We start from the raw sequence: 21,640 nt of genomic DNA, 5'->3' as shown, positions 1-21,640 counted from the left end.
CCACTTTTTAAAAGGAGTGTGATAGAATCACATTTATATTGAGAAGAATCATTCTGGCTGCAGTGTGAAGGATTAGAAAGAAAAGATGAAACATTCTGCTTCGTAATATAGTTATATATGTAGGTCTGTCATTCCCTCTTGGGACACCATCTTATTCATCTTTGTACCCCAGATTTCACCTAGTAAGTTGAGGTATTTAATCCTTGTTTATAGAATTGAATGGAAATATGTATATACCATTGTGTGTCTGATTACAGTTAATTATTTTTAAAGTCCAGACTTAGTTTTTCCATGATGGAGAACTCCATTTTTTGTAGAGAAAACAAAATTATAAGAGAGTTGAAATTACTTTTGCTCCTTCCTCACACTATGAAGGTATAGTACTGAATCAAGTAGAGCTCTGCTCTTTGTGTCTGAGCTAGGCTTAGTTAAAACTTTCTAGCATGCAGAAGAGAGAGATAGACTCCATAAATAATATTTAGTGACTATAATCTGTGAGCAGCATTCCAAAAAGTACACAGTAATCTTGGGTCTGCCTATAAACTGGGTTTGCTCTGAACAGGCAGCTTACATCATACAACTAATAAGAGACTTGCTGCTGGGAGCCATTGTCTAATTTACCATCTTCAATTAAGTAAAGAAATTCTAAGCTAGTTCTTACATGAGGTTTATGTTTCCCACCAATCTTTTGTCTTTAAAAGATATAATTTTTATTTACATGGTCTAGGACCTAGAAAAGTTATGTTTAGTACTTTGAGATGATTATTGCCATGTAATGTCGGATTTGTGATATGGTTTCTTCTTTGCAGTAGGGTAACATTTGAAATAGGTATAAATTTTCAAGTGTCAAATGAATTCTCAATATGCATGAATATCATAAAATTTGAACATCAACTAAAAATTTATAACTTCATAATGTAGCCAACAGCCTTAAATGAGTTGTGAATTTCAGGATTTTTTTTTCTTTCTACCCAAAATATTGCCTATCTGTGAGCAAACTTATCCTTGGCTGAAGACTTGATGAGAATAAGTAATACTGGAAAGGGTTAAGAACTCTTGAAATGTCCCATGCTTTAATTGCTATTTGACCCCATTCCTCTTCCCACCAGACAGAGCATAGAGCAAATCATATGATGGATGTCAAATGCAGATTCATAATTCACCACAGTTAGGAAGACTTATAATGGTGTATTTTTAAACTCAGTGAAAACGCCCAAGCAGATCAACTTCTCATTCAGTAGAGTTGGTGCTAGTATAATGGAATGTTTTCTTTAGTATATTCAGTGAAGCATGGTAAGGGCTAAGGTCCAATTATTTCTTATGGTGATGGAGGTGGGGTATGGTCACAGATGCAAAAGAGGACATGAATCAAATTTGCGTCCTCTCCTATAGAGTTTGTATGTGTGTGTGTGTGTGTGTGTGTGTGTGAAAGAGAGAGAGAGAGAGAAAGAGAGAGAGAGAGAGAAAGAGAGAGAGAGAGATTGAGAAAGAGGGGTGAGTCTAGGGAAAAATCTATCTTTAGGTATTAAAAATGGTTTAAAGTTCCCCAAGTGTTACACAAGGAAAAAAGTGTCATTGGAAAAACAATACTTCTTTGTGTTAGGGTTATGATAATGTATTTTAATGAATGAGTTCCCTGCCATTAATACTTTAAGCAGAATATTAAGCAAAAATCTAATAAAGTGGAATCATTTCTTCAAGACTAACAATGAAACTTTGTTTATATTGGTTTACAAAGGAAAATGACAATAAATATTTTATACATTTTTTGAAAACAGTTCATTGAGAGTTTTCCATGAATAAATGATTTTTTTTTTCATGTGTCTAAATTCATTGCCAAAATATTTGTGACTGGACACCTGGGGCACTTGCTTCCTCCTTGGGCACAGGCCTCCTTCTCATTTCACGTACTGTTGACCCAATCAATTCCATCTGTTATAATCAGAACCCACATGTGGCCAAATTCAAAGAGAAAAAACTTGGCATTGGTGCCCACAGCTTCACTTCCTGCCTCACTGACCCCACTCCGTGGTGCCCCTCTAAAGTTCCATCCTTTCAAGGTGCTCAGGCATTCCTGATCTCCCTCTGTCATTCTTCATTAAGCTTCCAGTAGTATTCAGTTACTTCGGACTCATTGTGAATTTCATTTTATGGGTACTTTTCCAATGTCTTTGCATTTTATCCAAGCTCTGATCGGAGGATGAATGGCTCTGCTTCCCATTATGGGATTTCCAGGCATCAGTGTGCAGGTAAGAAAGCCATGGTACTTTCCTGGCCCTCAGAAACCCTACCACCCAGGCCTGTTCTGACTCCCTATCTTACTATGAATATTCAAGGCCATGTGATCTAGGACTCTCAGTGGCTATTGTCTCCATTAACTTTTAGCCCTTCTATATTTCTTCAGTTAACTTTGATAGCTTCTCTGTGGTCTGTACATTATATAAAAATCTATGCATATCTGTTTATAGCTATATGCATACATATTTTGGGGGGAATCTTCTAAGCTTTTCTTGTAAAGAACCTCCCCTTTGATTCTATTTGTTCCCATTATACTAACCTAGTGTGTTCTAGGGGACCAAAAACAACCATTAGATCCAATATGGACCCGATTACAGGGTCTTCTCTCCTGTTTTTAAAAATATGTGCACAGAATTTTTATGAACTTCACCTCTGTTACTGTTGGGCACACGATTCTGCTGGAGCCACAGTTATTTTGCAAGTCAGCGAGGACTTCTCCAGCCCTGGGTTGGAGTTGTGTTGGTAACTTTGCTCTAAATTCCCCATTTAATGGAAAAAAACATGGATGGAAGACAGAGGAACATAAATCTTGCGAGTTGCTTTTCCGAGACGAGCCAGAACTCGCCCTAAATAAAGACAGTGTATGCTGCTGGCGGCTGTATTCTCCTCATCCCGATTTCAACAAGTAGCCGCCAGCCAGAGAAGCATTAGAAGGTAAAAGGGGATCAACCAGTTGTTAATCCAGTTGTGACTTTGGTTTTGGGTTCCTTTCTTCAAACGGCCAAGCCGTGCATTGTTCTGTGATTGAGTGCCTTTGTCCTGACAGAGCTTCTCATTTTGTACCTTTCACCATTGTTTTTGGCCACAGACCAAGCCTCACATCTTCTGGTCATAGAATTCCTTTCTACAGGCTCCACCGCAGGCCGAGGCCCCAGCGTAACCTGAGATGCCTTGATTTCCCTGCAGACAGCACATTAAAGGGAGGTCTGTTGGCCAGCTGCAGGAACAGGTGTTTTTCTCCTTTCATTCACACCCGCCCCCATTTATTTGTCTGAAGAATTCCTCTTCCAGGATTGTTCACAAATGCTGAAAGAACTGGGCAAATTGTATAGGTGCTAGAGTCTGGGATTAAAAATACTTCACCTGCTGGGTGGCAGAGCCTGGTAAACAATGCTACCAGATGCAGCGCCCCTTCGCTCTGTTGTTTTGCTTGCCCCTGGCTAATGAGCAAGAGGGGATGCGGGTCACCTTGGAGGCCCACCACACCATGTGCTTACCGACTCAGATTCCACCTCCGCTCTTTGGAGAAGGCTGGCTCATGTTGCTTTCTGAGAAACTGGAGAAGTAAAGTAAACGCTATGATTACTGTCCTTTTGTTATCCACAGAGCAGAGCCATGAAAACCTGAACTGGTTTAGTCCTATCAAATTTAATGTTGGTAGGGCTAATCCAGATCAATTTTTTATAGCTCTATTGTATAGACGCAGAAGGTCAAATATCATAGTGTTTACTACAGACTCTGCTGTTACTTCAAATACGTCCTTGGAGATTGTTGTGATGTGGAGATGTGGTCTTTCTAGTATAGATCACCATGATCCATTATTACCTTTTCTGATATTGGCAAATCTAAGCTGACAGAATTTGTTTCTCTTCCTTATCTGAAATTTGGCTGTAAAAATCCCTCTTTGCCTTGCCTCAGCATTTTTTCACAAGCCACACTCCATGTGCAACCCTCTGTGTCACCTCCCATAGGCTTGGGTAACTGATTTTTCTCTCATTTGCAGGATTTGGGGTAAATAGGAATATTTTCCAGAATTAAAGTAAAGGCTTTTAAATACAAATGAACATTATAAATAATTAGCATAAGATACTACTGTTTTGATTTCAGTAATATAAGTAAATACTATGCACCAGTGGAACCACGAGACTACCAGGGTGACTGTGAGTTCATTTCATTCCTTCCTGGCATTCAGAATTATCTCTTTTAAGATGTTTGGATGGGACGTGGGCCACCTAGGAGAGAATATGCTTTTCCCTGTCTTCCAGAATTTCTGGAAGCTGGTCCTTAAAGAAAATGGTATGTTCTTCGCTTAAATGCCCTCGGGTTGTTGGTATCTTTGGACCCTTCCTCCCCTCCTTCAGGCAGGAAATCAAATAAGCCAGGCTGGTAGGAAGACTTCATAAGTAGACTCCTACCATACTATTACTATTGGCCTTTTGAAAACACCTGTGTCTTTACTGTGCTTGGCAAACCCCACAGGCTGTCACAAAATGTCCTGTGTTCCAACCACAAACATCGCTAGGCACATTCTGAGCATGCTGAGTTCTTCTAGGCCTTGGTGCTTCTGCACATGCCCTTTCCCCTGTATGGGCTGCTTCCTCGTGCTCTTTTTTCCCTTTTTTTTCACTTGGCTAATTCCTGCTTTTCTTGCAGCCCTGAAAGCAAGCATCTTTTCATTTGAGAAAACTTCTCAACGTTTCCTAAGCAGAGCTAGACACTTCCTGCTCTCTTGGTCTCTTTACCACACCGCATTTTGTCACGCATCGCATAACTTTTGTGACCCTGAACTGGACCCTTATTTCCTTGAGTGTAAGAACTGTACCTTATTCATCTCCGTGAACCTTTACACCCTTCCCTCCCACCTCCTATTCTACTGCCTGGCAGAATCCCACGCACAGTAGGTGCTCAGTGAATATTGATTAAATTAATGAGTGAACATAGCTGTACTTATAATTGGTCTTGAAAAGTTTGAGGGAGTGAAGGCAGCCTCTAAATCTGGGAAGGGACCTGAAGAAGGGAAGCTCCTAACTTCAGCTGCTCATTTTCTGGGACTTAGCACCAACTGGCTAAAATGAACTAAGTTATATATTTCACCTAACTTTTTCCTTTCCATGCATTTATTGCTGCTCTGTTCAAGAGGGGCACCTGATAAGCCAGGCAATGTGAGAAATTCACAGTGTGCCATCCTTCCCTCCCAAACAACTGTGGTCATGGTCCATTTTATCTAGTGTTTCATATTTACAAGTATAAAAAAAGACTGATCTTTGCTTCAAAATAAAATCAGGATTAATATATTGGTGCATCACATATAAATATCAAAGAGCACAATGGCTTTTTTGTTTGTTTGCTTGTTTGTTTTTTGTTTGTTTGGTTTTATTTTACTGTGTGTAAAGTAGTTATATTTCTGATCTCTCGATCCTCTTGTGCTGATTGATAGACCATCTTTCTTTCATTTTCTTTCTGTTCCTCTCATACAGCTATGGGCAAACAGTTCCAGGCAACGTTCTGAGCACTTTTAAAAACCCTCAAAACGATCATATAATGGAAGTGCTATCAAGCTTCAGTTTTATAGCAGAAGAAACAGAGATGCTGAGAGGTCAAGTAACTTGCCCAAAGAGCACACAGCTGGTAAGTGACAAAGGTAGAATTCAAGCCCATTCAGCCTGGGTCCAGAGTCATGCCATGATAAACTGTCTCTTCTTCAGAAGTCCGCTCTAATGCTGTATGAAGGAGAAATTATTTACAGGGAAAGAAACTGAGCAGCTAATGTAAAGAACCTCTTGTAAATGTTCCATAAAAGAATAAAGACAATAGAAAAATAATAGTTTAACTTGTAGTGCCAGAGCCTGGTAAACTTTTGAATACTCATGCAATTTGTACTTCAGACTAAATAATTGAATATTTCCTGAAGTAAGTAACTAGTTATGTAACTTGGCAATAATCTGACTACTTAACCTATGTAGAAGACCACGGCATATGGCCTAACGGCCCGAGAGTTTTAAGTCAAGATATACTTACATAGTGAAACTATTTTTATTGTTGTTGTGGTTTTACCCTTTCCTTCCGCTTGGAAAAAAATTAAAGTTTCAAGGTGTTTGTAAATTGTATTTTTCCCTAGAAAGCAGAGATCACAAAGATAAATGTTAGCTGTCAGAAAAGCTACAAATGAAGGTGATATTCTTTTATTATGGTATCTGAGAAGAAACCCAGTAATCCAGAATTTTTTATTCCAAGTTTACTGAGATGTTCAAACTTGAGCGTGGCCCTTGGTAAAGTATTGATTTCTGAAAGGTAACTTTGTCTCATGGAGGATCTGGAATGAGATCTAGCAGAAATTTCCATTCAAGTTGAATGAAAAACACAAAAGGGAATGTTCTATGGAGCTCAGAATCTGGTAATGAAAGATTTACTCCATGTGTGAAATCCTGGAGTGTCTTTCCCATAGTTGATTTATTAATTGGTTTATTAAGGAAGTCCTACATGGGGGCTTCCCTGGTGGTGCAGTGGTTGAGAATCTGCCTGCCAATGCAGGGGACACGGGTTTGAGCCCTGGTCTGGGAAGATCCCACATGCCGCGGAGCAACTAGGCCCATGAGCCACAACTACTGAGCCTGCGCGTCTGGAGCCTGTGCTCCGCAACAAGAGAGGCCGCGATAGTGAGAGGCCCGCGCACCGCGATGAAGAGTGGCCCCCGCTTGCCGCAACTAGAGAAAGCCCTCGCACAGAAACGAAGACCCAACACAGCCAAAAATAAATATAAAAATAAATAAATAAATAAATATAATTTATTGAAAAAGAAAAAAGCAAGTCCCACATGGTTAATATTTCAGTACCTGCTTGAACATAGTTATAAATTCCTAAGTAGAGAACCCACAAATTAAATATGGACACTCCAATACCCATCAAATAATGTTTTTGCATTTATCTATCTACCTAACTATGTCGTCATTTCCTAAGAAACAGTATTGTGCCTAATTTGAGTATAATACTGTTTTTATTTTATTTTTAAATTTAGATATAGCTAAAGATAATCAAGTATTAATTTACAGGGAAATTATTATACTCCTTTTTGAAATAAGCCTGTCTAAATCTATGGCATGAAATGCACCCATTTATGACTGGATTACTTTAATAATACTCTCTCATTTGATGAGATTTCATGGCACCATCACATAACTGAATAAATTACTTTCCGTACATAGCCTAATTTCCCATAGTCATAGCTCTTAAATATTTTTCAGATTTTTTTAGTAGGAGAAATATTGTAAGATTATCAAATTCAGTATTTTGCTAAAGGACAAAATTTTACCTGAACTGTCTTAAAAGTATCTCTTTTCAAAAAAAAAAAGCTATAGCAATGGAAGTCTTCTATTATGTAACTCCCTAGGGTGGGTCCTTCTGTTAACTAACTCAAATTTTCAGGAAGCTTGAATTCTTCCAGTTCCACTTTAATGCCATTTTTTTTTTCTCATTCTGTTTCAGTGGCAATGAAGAACAGCTGGCCACCATCCTCTGTGATAATAACCTTCATATAGTCGAAACTAGAGTGGTTTTGGACATGGTACTTACAAAAACATCTCCATGCAAATGATGTGGCCTATTTGGTATTTCACCCTGTAAATAGCTAGATTCCTTATAGCCAACCCTTCCACTTACTATCCAATTTTAGCTCTGTTTAGTATAATGCAAGCATTTTCTGCCTCGTCTATTCAAGAATGTCTTCTGAGAAGTTTTCACAATAAAATTTACTGTGTTTAATTTATGACATACAATGTAAGAAGAATAGAATGCTTTTCTGTTAGGATTTGCATTGATAATGAAGGGTTACCATAGTGCTGGTCTGCTTTTACCAAATTTGCCAAATTCTGAAGGGAATTCCAATTAGAAGGCTGTAATGTTTTTCACTGCAACAGATTGAGACCAATACCTGGTGGTAAGGACCCATCACTGTTGGCTGGACCCTACTTCTAATTGGGAAGAAGGCAAATGCTAGATAATATAGTGTTTATGAAGTGATATCAATCATTCCGAGTCGTAGCCACACCCCAAGAAAGCTGAGGAAGTGATTCAGTCTTTCTTAGGTCATCTTTTCTATTAGTAGCAGGGCAGCCAAAAGTCTGAAAGCGCTCACATTTTGCTCTCTTTAGGAAAAAACAACATTGATTTTAGAGGCTTTTGTTATGGAGGCCAGGGGGATTTTCCCACTGCAGCACAGAGGAAGCTGGGTTTGGATTGGGAAGCCAGACATTTCTTGGCCTGAGTCTCTCACTTGAATGGGATTTGAGTGTGCCCCCTCCTCACCTCTCCAACCCCCAAGCAGCTAGAAGCCCCACCTCCTCCCTTGGACCATATGGGGAAGCTGGCGCAGTGGCTGTTATTCTACTGACTCCAAGTTCACGCAGCTGTTCATTCCCTGCTTAATGTACCGGTAATTACAGCAATGTGCTCTTCTCTTTTTCCAATCATGTAACTTTTTCTAATGGAAAATGATTTGTTTTTAACAACTTCCATGCATTCTGTTCTTTAATAAGAAAGGGTGTTTTGTGGCATTGAGGGAAATCAAAATCAAAAGTTTCTCTGTCAAGTTCCCAGCTCCATAGAAGGGCTCAGTGGGACAAGCCAAAACTGCGGGTAGGGAAGACTTAAGTGGGTGTAACTAACTTGATATGAATAGGTCAGTTGGGAAACAAAGCAAGCTCGTAGCCTTCTACACATGGAGGTGGTGAAAGAACATTTTTTAAAAATGTGAAACTGGGAAAAATCAAAAGTACAAACTGAGCTCTGCTTTCATGTTGCAAATTCAATATGCTCTCAAAGGATTTTTGAAAACAAATATTTGAAGAGCTTTACACTTATGTTGGTTCTATCTTTCAGAGCTGGCAAATTTTTGGCTTTGATGTTTGGGATTGGGTGGAGGACTCAAATGACAGTAAGGACCGTTTCCTTCCCTTTAGCCATGCCAAGCTCAGGGGCACAGAGCAAACATCTGTTCGCTCACACTATCGTTTCGTTTGTGGATAAAATAGATCAGCTTGGGAATCTCTGCCCTTGTGTCTCCCTAAATGGCACTGGGAATCATCACCCAGGCACAAAAATCATTTATTTTTTTAAAGCAATAAATGTTTCAACTCATTACAATGTTTCATTTGGGGATTTTTATTTTTAAAACTTAGTTAAGCAGGGGTTGTAGCAAAGAACACCAAGTCAAATCCCTGTGTGTGGATAAAGAACCTAGTTCTACACAACAGACAGAGCTGATTAGATCAGAAGGCTGATAGCCAAATGAAAGTTTCCTTCAATTCAATTCATTGAATTTCAATTCAATTCAATTTCATTCGATTTCAATTTGAATGAAAATTCAAAATTTGATGAAGTTGAGAGGACCACAGACTATGATTGAAAATTGAATATGCCTCATTTGACATTTTAAAGATTCGTGTAATTTAAGATTTAGCTAAAATTATAAGATACGGACTCTGAACCCCAAATCTTTTAGTGCTAAAATGTATCAATATCTTCTAAGGACATTAATTTTATTACTTGTATATTACCTTTATGCTAATAATGATTAGTAACAACGTGATTGCCAGAAATCACCAATATTCTCCTCTACTCTTCTTATCTAGCCCACCCCCTGACTCCCTACAAAACTCTTCTGTTTTTTTTTCTTAGAGATTTTTTCAGAAATTTTTATTACACCAAAGTGAGGAAATTTAATTTAAATTTACTCAAATTGAAACTTGGAATTAAATAATTTCTTTTTTTTTTTAACATCTTTATTGGAGTATAATTGCTGTACAATGTTGTGTTAGTTTCTGCTGTATAACAAAGTGAATCAGCTATATGTATACATATATCCCCATATCCCCTCCCTCCTGTGTCTCCCTCCCACCCTTCCTATCCCACCCCTCTAGGTGGTCAAACATCACCGAGCTGATCTCCCTGTGCTATGCAGCTGCTTCCCACTAGCTGTCTATTTTACATTTGGTAGTGTACATATGTCAATGCTATCTCTCACTTCGTCCCAGCTTACCCGTCCCCCTCTCTGTGTCCTCAAGTCCATTCTCTACATCTGTGTCTTTATTCCTGTCCTGCCCCTGGGTTCATTAGAACCACTTTTTTTTTTTTTTGTTTAGATTCCATATATATGTGTTAGCATACGGTATTTGTTTTTCTCTTTCTGACTTACTTCACTCTGTATGACAGACTCTAGGTCCATCCAGCTCACTACAAATAATTCAGTTTTGTTTCTTTTTATGGCTGAGTAATACTCCATTGTATATATGTGCCACATCTTCTTTATCCATTCATCTGTCGATGGACACTTAGGTTGCTTCCATGTCCTGGCTATTGTAAATAGTGCTGCAATGAACACTATGGTACATGACTCTTTTTGAATTATGGTTTTCTCAGGGTATATGCCCAGTAGTGGGATTGCTGGGTCGTATGGTAGTTCTACTTTCAGTTTTTTAAGGAACCTCCATGCTGTTCTCCATAGTGGCTGTATCAATTTACATTCCCACCAACAGTGCAAGTGGGTTCCCTTTTCTCCACACCCTCTCCAGCAAGAATTAAATAATTTCTTAATTTGTAATAACTTTGGCAAAACAGTTCCTTTCCTCCAAAACCACAAGAGCCACAACAGCAGCATGGCAGCATTTTTGTTTCTCTGAAGTCTTGGTTAGAAGCTCTATATGTGACAAACGACAGCGAGGAAGATCTGTGCTTCATTCCTTATGAACGCAGCATGTGAGTCTAGATCTGATTTCACCCGGTAGGAAATCATTGTTTCCTGTTTTATGAAAAGCAAACATGCTATTTAACGTATTTAAGCAAGCTCTGAGAATTAGGGCCTTCAGAATTTGTAGCATGACTCTAATCCAGGTGTGTATCCTGCCTCATATTCTATTTCTTTTAGTGTACATCAGTATCTTTGAAAAGAATTGTTTTTAAAGCTTTGGGTCATTTTGATATACGTTAGACCATCAAAGCTATACATTTGATCTGATGAATGTCAAAATGAGTAGTTGTATGAGGAATGACTGCTCGCAATCCTCATTACACTCATTCATTCAACATATACTTTATTTTTTCCAGCTGTATTGAGGAATAATTGACAAATAAAATGCTATATATTTAAAGTGTATACTCATTCAATCAGCAAACACTTATTTAATTTTATTTTTTCCAGCTGTGTTGAGGAATAATTGACAAAGTTCTATATATTTAAATTGTACAACATGATGATTTGATATTTGTATACATTGTGAAATGATCACCACCACCAAATTCATTAACACATTCATTTTTAAAAGTTACTTTTTGTGTGTGTGTGGTAAGAATGCTTCAGATCTACTGTTTCAGCAAATGTCAAGTATGCAATACAGTATTATTGACTATAGTCACCATGTTGTACATTGGAATCCCAGAACTTATTCATTTCATAACTGAAAACTTGTACCCGTTGATCAACATCTCTCCATTTCCTCCACACACCCCCTCCCCAGCCCCGGAAACTACCATTTTACTCTTTTCTATGAGTTTGACTTATTTTTTAAATTTATTTATTTTTTAGATTCCACATATGATGAGAGATCATACAGCATTTGTCTTTCTTTATCCGGCTTATTTCACTTACCATGATCCTACAGAGTCATAATGTTGTCACAAATGGCAGGATTTCCTTCTTTTTTTATAGCTGAATAATATGCCATTGTAGATATACATCACATCTTTATCCATTCATCCATTGATAGATGCTTAGGTTGTTTCTATATCTTGGCTATTGTGAGTAATGCCACAATAAATATGAGAATACAGATATCTCTGAGATACTGATCTCATTTCTTTTAGATAAATGCCCAGCATTGGGATTGCTGGATCATATGGGAGTTTATTTTTAATTTTTATAGAGTCTCAATACTGTCTTCCATAGTGACTGTACCAATTTATATTCCCACTGACAGTGCACAAGAATTCATTCTTTTCCACATCCTCGCCAGCACTTGGTGCCTCTTGTCTTTTTGATGCTAGCCATTCTAACAGGTGTGAGGTGATAGCTCATTGTGGTTTTGATTTGCATTTCCCTGATAGTTAGTGATGTTGAGCACCTTTCCACGTACCTATTGGTCATTTGCATATCTTTGTAAATATGACTGTGCAGGACCTTTGCCCATTTTCAAATCAGATTATTTGTTTTTTTGCTATTGAGTTTTATGAGTTCCTCATATATTTAGATATTAACCCCTTACCAGATATATGACTGACACATATTTTCTCCCATTCTATAGGTTGCCTTTCATCTTGTTGGTTGCTTTCTTTGAACATCTTCTACGTGCCAGGCATTTTCTAGGGATCAAGGATTCGATAGTGAACAAAAGAAACAAAAATCTCTACCTCATGTAGGTGACAATTTAGAGTTTTTAGTAAGAGGAGATAGGCAAACAAAACGTATCAGTAAGAAAAACAATTAGATTAAAAAGCAAGAAGAGTTAAGGAGAAAAAATAAAGCACTGTAAAGAGATTATTTATTTATTTATGTATTTATTTTTAGTGTGAACTTTATACATATTTATTGAATATTTGAATAACAGTATGATTTTCAAGTCACTTGGAAAATGCCTTTTTTTTTTTTAAAACATCTTTATTGGAGTATAATTGCTTTACAATGGTGTGTTAGTATCTGCTGTATAACAAAGTGAATCAGCTGTACATATACATATATCCCTATATCTCCTCCCCCTTGCATTTCCCTCCCATCTTCCCTATCCCACCCCTCTAGGTGGTCACACATCACCGAGCTGATCTCCCTGTTCTATGTGGCTGCTTCCCACTAGCTATCTATTTTACATTTGGTAGTGTATATATGTCCATGCCACTCTCTCACTTCGTCCCAGCTTACACTTCCCCAACCCCGTATCCTCAAGTCCATTCTCTCACTGTAAAGAGATTTTTAAAAGTTATGGGAAGGTTAGAAGTTTACATGAGGTAACAGAGAAGACCTACTAATAGAGACCTTTGAGCATATATTTGAAGGGAATGAGATATGAGCTACATGGACATCTGAATGGAGAACTGTCTAGGCAAAGGAAATAGTAAGTGCAAAGGTCCAGAGGAGGTGTGGATTTAATGTGCTCAAAGAGCACCAAGGAGGCCATTGTGCCTGGATTGCAGAGAATGATGGGGCAGATGTCAGGATATAAGGTCAGAGAAGTAGGAGGGAACCAGATCACACAAAGTCATAGTTTATTATAAGAACTTTGGCTTTTATTTTGAGATATGGGAAGCCATTAGAGATTTTTAAACAGAAAAGTGACAGAATCTGACATACTTTTTCACAAGATGACTCTAGCTGTTATGTTGAAAGTCGATTCAAGGGCAGCAATGGAGGAAGCAGAGACCAGTTAGGAAACTAGTATAATAAGCTGGACACGAGACCAAAAGGAAGAAGTAGAGATAGTGAATATTAAGGGAGTTCCTACTGTATAGCAGGCACTCTTATGTTTTGTAGATATAGCAGGGGGAAATAGAGGGTCTGTTCCCAAGGGATTTACTGAGAGGAAACAGGCAATCAATAAATAAGCCAATGTATGTATAAAATAACAGGTAGTGACAAGTTCTATTTAGAGAAATGCAAAAGACTCTCTGGAACATATTCTCAGTAACAACTCAGTTCCTGATGCAAAGTTCCTAGAAATAAGTACATGCCTCTACAGAGGGGACCAGAGAAGTAAATTCTAGCACATTCAATCAGGGAAATGAAAACGAGTGACCACAATTATGTGCAACATTATAGACGAACCTTAGCAATATAAATATGAAGAAAATATAAGCATATAGATATTTTAAAAATCAAGATTTTTTTTCATAAAGTCAAATACATATACAACAAAACCATATACTTTTAAAGGAACACACATGTGTTCAATGTATATAAAATAAATTTTTAGAAATTGTTAATACTAAATTTGGAATAGTGGTTATCTTGGATGAGGGGAAGCTTGGAGTGATCACATAGGTTTCTATGCGTGTTCTAGTTTCCATGTTGGGTGTTGGAGTCATGGGTTTAATTACATTCTTTTGAAGGAGAAAATGAAGGAAGAAAGAAAAGATGGATGGAAGGAAAGAAATAAGGAAGGAAGAAGGAGGGAGGAAAAGACGGAAGGAGAAATGTAGGGAAGAACAGACTTTTGTGAACTAATTACTACTGAGTGTATGCCGTGAACCAAGGATTACGATTAAATTTTATGCTCCTGGGGTGGGGAACTGGGCAGAGTTTTGGGGTAGTTGTTTTTAGTTTGTCTGCTTGCTTATTTTTTGATAGAGTTATCAGGGAAGTCCTCTCTAAGGAAATGACCTTTGGGCAAAGACATGGATGGTCCGAGACAGAAGCCAGAAGAACAAGGAGATGCTGTGGCTGGGATGGAGTAAGTGAGGGGACCAGCAGCAGGAGGTGAGGTCAGGGGAGTGGCAGGAGCAGGTCATCTTGGGCTCCACAGACCATGAAAAACACTTGGACGTTTACTCTAAGGGAAACTGGAAAGCCCTGGAAGACTCTGAGCAGGAGTTACATCATCGGTTGTATATTTTAAAAGGATCATTCCTGCTGCGATGTGGGAATATACCGGCATTTCTCAGCGCAATTGACATTTGGGCTGGATCCTTCTTTGCTGTGGAGGGTTTTCTGTGCATTGGATGACGTTTTGCAGCATCCTTGGCCTCTACCTTACAGAGCTATATCACCCCTGATGCAGTTGTGGCCACCAGAAATATCTTCAGATGTTGTCAAATGTCACTCAGGGGCAAAAACACCCCTGGCTGAGAACCGCTAGAAGGCACTGAAGGAGACTAAATACAGAATCCAGGAGAGAAGATAAGAGAATGTTTCTGTGTCCACTAGAGACAATGGCTGTGATGAGGGTAGAAGTGTTTGGTGTCTCCTCTTTCATTTCTTTTTCCTTTTTTAAAATTTATCTTTTTTTTTTTCATTTTATTTTTCATTTTTTCAGCTTTATTGAGCTATGGCTGACAAATAAAATTGTAAGATAATTAAAGTGTGCATCATGATGATTTGATATATGTATTCATTGTGAAATAATTCCTTCCATCTAGTTAATTAACACACCCATCGCTTCACATATTTATCTTTTGTATGTGTGTGAGAACAAGTAAGTTTTACTCTTTTAGCAAATTTCAATTATACAATACAGTGTTAGCAACTTTAGTCACCATGTTATACCTTAGATCCTCGGACTTTATTCATTGTATAGCATGTCTTCCTCTTTTCGAAACAACACACTTTCACAGTTTGCGTCTATACTCACATGTCTGGAATCTCTACAGTTTTAGGATAATCCCCAAAGATGAGATATCAAATATTCATTTACATCCAAAACAAATATTTTCCAGGTGCTATAGAAACAGGGTATATTTGAGCATGAAATCATTTACATGGTTATTCTGTAAGGACTAATTGTATACTATCCACTTCTTTTTCTATTGTTTTTTTAGCACGTTCTACTACTCATTTTCTGACTTGCATCCAGGTGAGTTCCTGAAGCCCTGAACTGATGCCCTCCTATACACTTTAGCATTTGGTCAATCTTAAGATAGTCTGATTGACGACATTTTTAACACAGAGCACTGTTTAAAAAAAAAATCACAGGCACACTACTCATCATAAAATGCTCACTTCTGAAGGCAGGTTTCTTTCAGAAGGTACAGGAGGCTGTGACTGTGATCATCAGAGAATCAGCCTTGCACCCCAAACATGATAGGGCAGGGGAGTCAGATGGGAATTTTGTTCTGTGCAGGATGCTGAGTAAAAAGGCAGGGTCAATACATCAGTCACCCAGGAATTAAGGAATATTGTAGAACAGGCAACAACAGAGCCCGAGAGCAGAGTTGACAGCACGAACCTTGAATGCTTTCCCCTGAGGACTCTATTCTGTTTTCACAAAGTCCTCTCAGAAAGCCAGATATGAAAGGTAGAAATGCAAACACAAGGACACCGAGTGGCCTTTGGTCTGAGAGTGAGCCCCACAGGCTCCTATGTAAACAGTTTCTAGGATTCCAGAGTGATATAGGGAAATTGTTGTATAGGAGAGACAAATCATCCAACTGCAGAAAATGCAACTGCACTGAAGCAAATCCAGCTTCTTCCCTGACAAGGAGAATGTAATTAAACCCTTCAGGACCCAGAGGCTTAGCACCCTCTGCTGCTGGGGGTCTAGACTCATGCATATTGCTGGTAGTTTACCAGATGACATTCCTTTCCGGGTTTGATGTGCTAAGGTAGCCCTACCTTTCAGGAGGCCATGGTGCACATGGGGAAAGGAGATGGATGGGACTGGGTTTTTATTTGACTCTTCATCTCTCATATTCACACCTGAGATTAGAAGCCCACACCTTCCTTGGTTTTTCCAAAATAGTGACTCTAATATAACTCTAAAAAGAGCTGTGTCAACTCACCTTTGAGAAGTAGGCAGAGGGATGTACATCATAATAATAAGGTGAGAGAAAAGAGTAATTATAATATTAAATGTTATTGTGACCAGCCAGAGAGTAGTTCCATGGGATGAACTGACTTGAGCACAGCTCATGATGTGATCAAAATGCAGTTTTACTTTATTTATCTAATTAATTAGTTTCTCACTTGTGTTTCAAAAATATAATCACTGGCAGTAGCTACCCTATTGGAAATGAAAACTGCAAGAGGTACATGAATGTGCTACTCATTTTGGTCCTGTAGTTACTCTATATCACATAGCCTTAATTTAGAAAATGAAATGTTCTGTCCAAGATAGTAATCAAAACTGTAGCTTGTTATGACATCAAATATCAATTCTTCTTCCTTCCCAGATTAGACCTGCTTCTGGCTGGAAATCTACAAAAGGAAAATGGCAGTGAGAGCAGGGTTTGGGATACATTTAATTCCCTCTCTCTTTTATTATAGCGCGGTTCTTCCTCTCTCTCCAACAGCTTACCAGCCAGTGTCCGTCTTCCAGATCACAGCAGTGACGAAACAAAGGAAAAGCCTTACTTGAGCTGGCCCTCTCCTTAGCAGTCTTCAAGTTTTCTGGGTTTACCAGATGGTTAAGTTTAACTTTTTCCTTCAAGAGTCTTTTGCATGGATATGCCTAGGACCCCACTCTCACAGTCCCCTTGATCTGAGCAGATGCATCTCTAATTAAGATGGTACATTGTGAAGCTTTGCAGTACACAGGGATATGCATTTATTTCTATATTTTCCTCGTATCCCTGGCTCGTCTAGTTGTTATTGTTAGAAGGACTTCAGGGTTCCACTTTGGTTCTTTCTCCCAGGTAGCACATGTAAGTAAGATGTGTGTTTCCTTACTGCAGCACTCTGGAGTGCAGTCAGGTCCACCCCAGGGCTGATATGCCTACTCTTCTACCTCAGGCTGCTGGGCCTTTCTCAGTCATGAGTCAAGCTGAACCCACATTTCACCCACATGTTATGACTCTGAGTTATTACATGGCCCTGCCTCACTAGGTTTGGGACAGATGGATTATCACTACCATCTGAGAAAGGATGGGCACCACAGACAGCAACAATTCTCTCCCAAGACAATCGTTCAATTCTCTTTCCAGTCCCTCTGTAAAGACTTCTATATTCTTGAAGGGAATGAAGAGATGCAAGAATCATGCAACAGATTCTTACCATTTTCTTTGTAAAATCTGTTTATGGAAAACTCCTTCACACACACTGTTATCTGATGTTAATTTTCTTGGGACCTCCTTCAAAGCTAAATCAGAAAGACCCCCATTTCAACCTGTTAAATTTGTAAAAGAAAATTGTCCCCAAATAAAACTGTAAAGAAAAGAAAGTTGATTTTCTGTATTCTTCCATCCTTCCTTCCATCTCATATGCTCATGGACCCCTTCCCCTCATCTTTTTAATTAGTTCTTCACACCAGGAAATATGAAACCCATGGTGCCCAGCACAAGACAATACTCCACCACCATCTCCAGTAACAGATTTTCTAAACCTTTTATCTCCATTAAAGTACTCTATCACAAGACACCCTAAGGATCTGGTGCTGTGCACACGAAGAGACAGGTCTTGAGTGGATATCTTGTGCACTATCTAGAGTTCTAGATGCAGAAGGTGACGAAAACAATTTTGTGCCTTAGAAAAGTTCAATATTTATTCTAGTTCTTTTCATTAGAATCTGAAACAGTACATAGTTTTGCCAATATGTTTTGTTCAACATGAAAATTCATTTTTACAAAAGTGGGGTGGGCAAACAACATATTGTGACGTTGGCTGTAAAACTGGGTCTAAAGATTGAGTTTGGACATGTAGGGTGGGATAGGGCAGAATATGCTCCTTTAGGTCAAGAGGCTAGCCAATGCCACTGAAAGTATCCCTGTTTACTACAAACCATGAGAAATTTTAACTCTTTGTATTTTATTTCATAAGTCAAAGTCAGGGATATAAATACTTCTACTCAAACCCTCAAATAGTACTGAAAGAATATCAAATGAATGGGGTTAAAATGCTATATATTAAAAATTGCTCTTTAAAAATTGACATTGACTTTCTAATCCCTTCAATGTCACCCTAAATTCCAGTACTAGTAACTCAGAGAATTTAGCAACCACTGGTCCATTTATTATTAAAGAAAACATTATAGACTCATTCGGATTAAGCTGTTAATTGTTGATTTTAAGGTTAATGGTTGACACTAGTTTTTCTTAACCTTCCAGGATAACATTTGCATTTTATGCTTTTTAAAAATCTTGAATGTCCTTAAACCTGAAGGACATTGTTAGATAAATATTTGAGGAACCATGTCAAAATCAGCTATGATGATGTTTTGATAAGGGGATTACAAGTACTAGATAATCCCCCCCACTAAAGAAACACACTAAAGTCCAGTATTGGTCCTTGGAGACACTGACAATAGAGGAAGTATCTGTGTAAAATTGAAAACGAAGATTATTTGAAAGACAGATTTGGCTGCACCACCTCTTTAAGCAGGACCATATCTTAGCCAGTGGGGATCAGTTACTGAGGATTTAAATATTTAACCGTTCTTTTCTGAAAATATGTGACATTGAATTTTTAAGACATGATGTTTTAGCTTTGGGTCTATTTTCCATTTTGAGGAATTAGCTCATGATGTATTGCGAATTGGGGACAAAATGTCAAGAACTGAAAAACAATTGGTCAAGAATGGCCAAGAATTGATAAAACTCCATCTGGTTCAGGCCTTATGATGTTGCCCTTCCCTAGGGAGAGTTCCAAGATGAACTCTCCTCTCCTCACACTGCTCCCCCCCCACAAGCTGCTAAATGTACAGTGTCGGGTAAACATTCTGATTTTCAGTGCCTCGACAAACCATATTGGAGCCTGCAGCAAAAGGAATAAGGTACACCCTTATATATACTTAACAAAATATCCTACCATGATTTGAGCCAAATAGAAAAAGTTAATAAAAGCTCCATAATCAAAACAATGACTGTATGTAAAGCTCTGCATTGCCCAATCTGTTTGTTCACCATTGTCAACCCTCATAAACCAGCCCAGTGGTGGAAGCCAAAGACACAGAATCCAGAGCTGATTGGAAAGGACTGTTCCCATTGCCCAATAATGCAGGGTCATAAAATAAACAACAGCAGCCTGTCTTAATTTAAAATTCTGATATTTCGTTCAACATGAATTTTTCAAAAATATTGCAATAAAGTATTATTTATCTTGATTACTGAGTTTTTTGAAGACTCCTTTTGCATCAGAAGCAAGTACATCCCCTCATCTTAATTCTGGATCCTGGTTTGTTGTAATCTGCGTCTAGATTTGTGAAAGCAAGCAAACAAACAAATGAAACAACCAAAACCTGCCTTCAGAGATGAAGGGTGTCCCTCAATGCAAATCTCCTGGTGGGTCTATAGATGATGATGCTTTGTCTTGGTCAAGGAACAATACACATCTTATAATGAATGAGAACTCTGGATCCTTCTTAACCAGATTTAATAACAGAAAATGGGTAGAAGAAACTGAAAGTAAGTGGCAAGAATGGCTGTAAAGGCTTTAAAGGCAATTTAAAAGATTTTGAACAGTAATTATATGTGTGTGTATGTGTATTTTTTTTCAAACAGACTTTTGTGGCAGAGAATAATTTTCAGAGATGAGTAAAGAGTGAGGGCAGGTTTCCAATCGCTGACCCTAATTTAGAATTTTCCAACTTTCCTTGCTTAGCTTCTAGTGCCAAGCTGCCTGATAAATATTTTACATTGAACACAGGCCAGATTTCCTAAACTTTGCATACAATTTTTTTCCATATGAAAAAAAGAATAGATTAAAAAGTTACATAGTAAATCGAACATCAGATTGGCTGAAAAGTCTTCCTGAATATTTCATGTATAATGATGCTCAGAAGTGAGACCCACCACATCAAGAATTCAGAATCCAAAAAAAAAAAAAGAATTTAGAATCCACTGATGTCATCAAGGAATATATTTGAACAGGCAAGGCTGTTTTCTAGGATGACAATATAAAAAAGTGGAGTTGATGCCACAAAATCTACTTACGTTGTCATGCTCATCTTTTATAAATCTATTATCCATGAAGTAATTTAAACTTTTACTATAACTATTACTATTTTCAGTAAACTTACTTTTACTACATTTACAATCTTCCATTTAAATGTGTTTTTTAAAGTTGTGAATATATTTGATTTTTTAAAATTGTGGTAAAGAACACAACATAAAATTTATTATCTTAACTATATTTCTAAATGTACCATTCAATAGTATTAAGTATATTCACATGGTTGTATAACCAATCTCTACAACTTTTTCATCTTGCACAGCTGAAACTCTATACCCAGTAAAAACAACTCCCTATTTCCCTCTCACCTCAGTCCTTGCCAACCACCATTCTAATTTCTGTGTCTTTGAGTTTAAATACTCTAGATACTTCATATAAGTGGAGTCATACAGTACTATATTTAACTTTTTGTGACTGGCTTATTTTATTTAGTACAATGTCTTTAGTTCATCCATTGACGGACTGTTATGTTGCTTCCACTTCTTGGCTATTGTGAATAGTGCTGCTATGAATACGGGTGTGCAGATATCGCTTCAAAATTCTGTTTTCAATTCTTTTGGATGTATACATAGAAGCGGGATTTCTGGATCATATGGTAGTTTATTTAATTTTTTAAGAAACTTCTGTACTGGTTTCCACAGTGGCTGCAGAATTTTATATTTCTGCCAACAGTGCACAAGTTTCCAATTTCTCTTCCTCGTCACTAATATTTGTTATTTTCTATTTTTTTTTTAATAGTAGCCATCCTAATGGGTGTGAGGTGATACTGTGATTCTGATTTGCATTTCTCTAATGATTGGTGATGTTAAGCATCTTTTTAATATGCTTGATGGCCATTCATACATTCTTTTTAATGAAATATCCATTCAAACTCTTTGCCCATTTAAGAATTGGGTTTAAATGGTTTTTAGTGTTTATCTTAAATGTGCTTCTCAGATTTTAGTTTCTGAGTTTTGATGAGCATGGCATAATGTCCATAGGCATGGCTCTCGGAGCTGGAGTCTGGTTGTAGAAAGATCGATTAAACTGAGCAGAGCCAGAACCCAGAAC

General features: G+C 37.9%; 1 long non-coding RNA gene across 1 annotated transcript in view; it reads left to right on the top strand.

Annotated features, from left to right (window-relative positions):
* The window catches only part of LOC309662215, a 284,000-nt gene extending 263,533 nt beyond the window's left edge, over window positions 1-20,467 (top strand). The window contains exons 6-9 of the long non-coding RNA XR_014264588.1: window positions 2,188-2,249; window positions 3,107-3,247; window positions 5,496-5,646; window positions 7,501-20,467. This is a non-coding gene — a long non-coding RNA (uncharacterized lncRNA). The remainder of the gene's footprint in view (window positions 1-2,187; window positions 2,250-3,106; window positions 3,248-5,495; window positions 5,647-7,500) is intronic.
* Window positions 20,468-21,640: the final 1,173 nt, after the last annotated feature.

Source organism: Balaenoptera physalus (genome assembly GCF_965194825.1).
Source record: "Balaenoptera physalus genome assembly, chromosome: 6".
Taxonomy (NCBI): Eukaryota; Metazoa; Chordata; class Mammalia; order Artiodactyla; family Balaenopteridae; genus Balaenoptera; species Balaenoptera physalus.
Note: the sequence above shows the minus strand (reverse complement) of the source record. Positions and strands in the feature narration are given on the sequence as shown.